General features: G+C 51.7%; 1 long non-coding RNA gene across 1 annotated transcript; it reads right to left on the reverse strand.

The window, feature by feature from the left end:
• Positions 1 to 1,049: 1,049 nt before the first annotated feature.
• On the reverse strand, positions 1,050 to 4,138 carry LOC120857561. The gene is made up of 3 exons (XR_005719696.1): positions 4,039 to 4,138; positions 3,807 to 3,951; positions 1,050 to 1,465 (listed from the first exon to the last, which is right to left on the reverse strand). It is a non-coding gene; the product is annotated as an uncharacterized LOC120857561 (long non-coding RNA).
• Between the last annotated feature and the right edge of the window lie 1,513 nt (positions 4,139 to 5,651).

Below are 5,651 nucleotides of genomic sequence, written 5' to 3' on the forward strand. Positions count from 1 at the left end.
CAAGACTGCCCGCCACACTCACAACTTCAGGCACCAATTGCAAGTCCAGTTGTTAACTGCTTCCTACCAAGTGGCTACAAGTTGGAGGTTCCCACAACCCTATCCTTGGGTTCAATTAATTTGTGAATGGGGCTTGCAAAATTCAGAGGAACAGTTTACTTACTCCATTACCAGTTTACATAAAGGATACAACTCAGGAAAAGCCAGAGGGCAGAGATGCACAGGGCAACGTGTGGATGAAGGGGCCCCGAGCTCCCATGCTCACACGGAGCATCACCCTCCCAACTCGTCCATGTGCTCAGCAGCCTGGAAGCTCTTCCAATTCCATAGTCCGGGGATATTTATGGAAGCCTCATTACATGGGCATGCCTGCGTGCATGCTAAGTCGCTTCAATCGTGTCTGACTCTTGGCAACCCTATCAACTGTTAGCCCCCAGGCTCCTCTGTCCATGACATTCTCCAGGCAAGAATACTGGAGTGAGTTGCCATGCCTTCCTCCAGGGGATCTTCCTGAACCAGAGATCAACCCTGCGTCTCTTATGTCTCCTGCGTTGGCAGGCAAGTTCTTTACCACTCGCGCCACCTGGGAAGCCCCAGTACATGGCAATGATTAATTAAATCACTGGCCATTGGCGACTGACCCCACCTCCAGCCCACTCTCTTCCTCGGAGGTTGAGGGGTACGCTTTGGTTCCCCAGGCAGCCAGTTCACATCCAAGGCCATCCAGGAGCCCCAGCCACCAGTCATTAGCACAAACTGGTTTGCTTGAAAGGGACTTTTTAGGAATAACAAAAGATACGCATTTCACCTTTCTGCTCTGTAGCAGTTTCAGTAACTGGAAACAAAACTAAATATAACAGAAAGATGTCCCTGTAGCTCTTAGAAAGAAAATTACAAAGGTTTTGTATGCTGGGAAAGGGGATGGAGACCAAATACATATTTCCTAAAAATCACAGTATCACAGTCTATTTCATTAGGGCTGAATAACTAATTCACGAATGTATAAGACGAGCCCTTTGGACAGAAAGGAACAGCTTCAGAATGTGATTTAGTTTATTATAAGGTAGGTCACATTTTTAAAATTTGGCACTAAGTTCAAACCCAAACCCAAACCTGAATATCTTACCGCTGCTGTAAAGCAAAAGTATTTAATCTGACAACTACTTTGGTTTCATTCCTTTCAACTCGACTGTGATCTAGAGGAAAACAGGCAACTAGAAATATCAACACCTCAGCATTTATCATTACAAAGGCCCTTGTCTTGGTGCTCTGAGGAGATGCACTGGGTTTTGTAGGTGAGTCTGTCAGTCAGATAAGCCCAGACAATTCCTGCCATGTGGCTTATATGACATCAGCCTCCGGGCTTGCCGCAGACGCAGAGGTAAGCACTGTTGGCAAGTCACTGGCGGCAGGATAAGCTCTTGACATGATGTGTTTACAGCAAGCCAGCCTGGACTCCAGTGACCTACAGAAAAATACAGGGAGGCAACCCATGTACCTCTGTAGAGCGATCGATGCGTCTGAATCACCCCGGGGGTATTCTAAGAACATTTTATTGTCACGTTTGACACCTGTTCACTAATGCTTCACTCATTGACCTGAGTTTCTCTTTCAACTCCCCACCTATGTTCCATTACAATGTTAGGAATAAGATTTTCTTGTTATGTAATTGTGCCAAGGACATAGAAGATAGAGGTCTTCTTCCCGGGTGGTTCAGTGGATAGGAATCTGCCTGCCAGTGCTGGGGACACGGGTTCAATTCCTGGTTCAGGAAGATCCCATGTGCCACGGCGCAACTCTTGAAGCCTGTGTGCCCTAGGGCCCTTGCCCTGCAATAAGAAAAGCCGCTGTAATGAGAGACCCAGGCGCAGCAACGACGGAGTAGCCCCCTCTCGCTGCAACTAGAGAAAGCCGAAGAGCACCAATGAAGACCTAGCGCAGCCAAAAATAAAATAATTTTTTTAAAGAATATAAAGCATGGATCTAGTTCAATATGTGTGCTGTGTGCTCACTCGCTCAGTCATGTCCGACTCTTTGCAACATCATGGACAACTATACGTAGCCCGCCAGTCTCCTCTGTGGGATTTTCCACACAAGAATACTGGAGCAGGTTGCCATTTCCTCCTCCAGGGGATCTTCCCTACCCAGGGATCAAACCTGCGTCTCCGGCATCCCCCGAATGGCAGGCAGATTCTTCACTACCAAGCCACCAGGGAAGTCTCTGCTGCTGCTGCTAGGTCACTTCAGTTGTGTCTGACTCTGTGCGACCCCACAGACGGCAGCCCACGAGGCTCCCCCATCCCTCGGATTCTCCAGGCAAGAACACTGGAGTGGGTTGCCATTTCCTTCTCCAATGCATGAAAGTGAAAAGTGAAAGTGAAGTCGTTCAGTTGTGTCCGACTCCTATCGACCCCATGGACTGCAGCCCACCAGGCCCTCCGTCCATGGGATTTTCCAGGCAAGAGACCTGGAGTGGGCTGCCATTGCCTTCTCCTATTTCAATACAAAATGAGTGAAATGTGGTACAAAATTCAAATAAATTACAATTTGTAGGAATTTGTCTGCTGTGTTCATGTTAAGCCTGAAATGGTCCCAGCTTATTGATCAATGTACTTTGTGTATTCTCTGACATTCAGACCTGGTGTGGATGGTGGGTGTGGCTTTGAGCCTCTGAATCAGACCTGGGCTTGAGGCCTGGCTCTGCCATTTATTAGTTTGTTCCTTGGAACAAACTGACAGTGACTCCTTGGACCTTGGCTTCCTAGTGGATAAAAAGGGGATTGATTTTATTTGCCTCAGAAATAAGAAGTGCTACCACCCACCCCAGCTGGTTCTTGCTCCAGCTCTGACCGTGTTTTCTTCCCCAGGAGGGGGCCTAATCCTCCATGCAGCTGGTGGCTTCCACCCTCCACTTCTGATCACAGCTTTTCCACCCACCAGTTCTTCCAATCCAGGTTCTCTGTTATGCAGCCTGGTTTTGGAAAGGGTGGAGTCCCCGGCTGGGAATGTGCCCGCAGCCTGAGCGTGGGGGAAGTTGAATCACGGAGGGGAGAAGTCAGCGAGCCTGTGACCAGGTTGCTAAGCAAGAGCGAATGCCTGTTAAATATATTTATATCAAATATTGACGGTGACATGAGTGATGTCATGTTCTAGAGCAGATGTTTCCTCTGGATACTTCCAGTACACGCACGGGGAGGAAGTACGTGGTGTCCGAAGCAGGCCTTCAGAAACCGTCGGGCTGTAAACAGACTGTGAGATCACTGGGCCCAGGCCTCCAGCCATGGTGTCCCCCTTTGCAATCGTCTGGGTTAACAATTTCTGTTTTCTTATCAGCTCCCATTACTTTTTTCCATTTGATAAGGTTGAGGGGTGAATTTCAGGTCCCAAAGTCTGAAGGCCATAGCATCTGATCAATTTCAGGATGATTCTATTCGATTTTCCCAGAGGAAACTCATCATTTGCCTGCTTCTTGCATGGGCTGCTCCCCCAGTATTTTTCAGCAGGTGCTCAAGCCCAAAATGAAGGAGTCCTCCCACCTGTCCCCCCCTCCCAGCGTAGCAGTCCCCAAGCCTGGTGGCAGACTCCTCAATGGACCTCCCACCTGGACCACTGCTCAAGCCCCACTGAACTCGGCCCTCAGCCCCCTCCCATACAATCAGGCTGCACCCTCCAGCCCAAAGGATTTTCCTGACCTGTGGCCATTTCCCCCAGCACAGGGCGGTTCTTCAGTGCACCCTACAAAGCCTCCCGTGCTTGGAAGAACCTGGAGGCCCTCCATACATCCTGTTCACCAGCCCCAAACTCACCTGCCTTGTCTCCACTGGGGTCAGTCTTCTTCCAGGACACTGGCAGGGTGCGTTCTCCCTCCAGGTACGTTTTCCAGCTCGGCGGCCTCTCTAGCCATCCAGGGGAGGTGCTTCCCCGTCTCCCCAGCCTCAGGCCATCAGCCTTCTGTGGTCCAGGGAGGCGGGTGATCGTCTGCTGCAGGGACCCTGCCCAGGGGCCAGTGCCCACAGGGTGTCCTTTTGTGGCACTTACCAGGAGCTGTGTCCAAGTGGGGTGCCCTGGGGCGTTTCAGGATCCCTGTGGGGCAACAGGAACACCATCAGATTTTGCCTCCTGTTTCTCATTAGGCAGACTAGGTGCTTCTATGGACACAATCGCCGATGTAGGTTGGGGATGACTCTCTTGCCTAAAGGACAGTTAAGGCACTGACCTGGCATTTCTGTTGATACAAGCCCAGGTGCCCCCGGGGCTGTCCTGGTTCGGGTGTCCCGTTGGACACTCAGTCCCGTTGGGAACTGCATCTCTGGAGGTTCCGCCCCCTGAATTTGGCCCCCTCTGTCACCACTGCTCCCGTTTATCCCACCATGCCTCTTCCCTCCAACTGCGGCCAGCGCCTCCCACTCCCCCACCCCAGGAGCTGCCTGTCTGATGTTTCAGATGCAGCTGGGGCTCCTCCACGGGTGAGGGTGGGCTGCAGAGAAGTGACTTCAAGGGCTCCCTCCTGCCAAGGGTCTCTGTTGTGGCCAAGCACAACTAGACAGCTCATGCCTTGGGATCCAATTCCCATTCCGGCTGGAAGGGTGAGCCGGGCTGTCACAGGGCTCCAGGTGGGCCTCCTACCTGCCCAGCCCCAGGGCGAGGGTTGTGGTTCCCCAGTCACCTTATGTCCCGAGCCTTAGGCCCTACAGCAGAGTTGTGTCCGACTCTTAGTGACCCCATGGACTGTAGCCTACCAGGTTCCTCCATCCATGGGATTTTCCAGGCAAGAATACTGGAGTGGGTTGCCATTTCCTTCTCCAAGAGATCTTCCTGACGCAGGGATTGAACCCCGGGTCTCCCGCATTGTAGGCAGACGCTTTACCATCAGAGGCACCAGGGAAGTCCCAGTTTTGACGTGGCTGGGTTTTAAGAAAGATTGGCTCCTTCCCCAAGGCTAGCAGAAGCCCTGTTCAGTCTTAGAAACAGATAAACACATTTTTCTCTTTAGATGGTGCCGCAGGCACTGTGAGTCGGGAGGACCACTTCCCCGCCACCACACCAGCTTAGGAAGGAAGCTGGCCTCCGGTGTCCCTGCCCAGGAATGCAGCCACCTCCCTTACTGGCAGGTAAGGGGAGGGGAAACCCAGGTAGGCCCAGGTGCAGCTGGGGACAGCAGTATAGTTCTTCAACTTTTCCAAATTACATTTCCCACAGAGCCTTAAGGGCCTACTAAATTAAAAACAAACAGCAGCAAGGACAAAAAGCCAGCCCCTAACTTGAGAGACACAGAGTGCTTGCTGCCCAGTCCTTCCTGGTGGGAGGAGGTGACTCCCCAAGGTCACACAGCCAGGGAAGGGCAGAGGCTCGCTGGGATCCGGTGCTCGTGACTTCTCATCCAGCTCTTCACAATGCCCTGTGCTGTCTCCTGTGGAAAAGGCAGGGGAATACCAGGTCATTGTGGGAATTCAGGGGTTGAAATTGGAGGCTATAAAATCAACAGACACTGGTTGTCACTTGCCATTCAGAAGGCTTGGGGGGACTTCCCTGGTGGTCCAGAGGCTAAGACGCCTCGCTTCCAGTGCAGGGGGCCCAGATTCGATTCGTGGTCGGGGAATTAGACCCCATATGCTGCAACTAAAGACCCGGCACGGTCAAATAAATAAATA

This window comes from Oryx dammah, unplaced genomic scaffold, assembly GCF_014754425.2.
Source record: "Oryx dammah isolate SB20612 unplaced genomic scaffold, SCBI_Odam_1.1 HiC_scaffold_29, whole genome shotgun sequence".
NCBI classification, from domain to species: Eukaryota; Metazoa; Chordata; class Mammalia; order Artiodactyla; family Bovidae; genus Oryx; species Oryx dammah.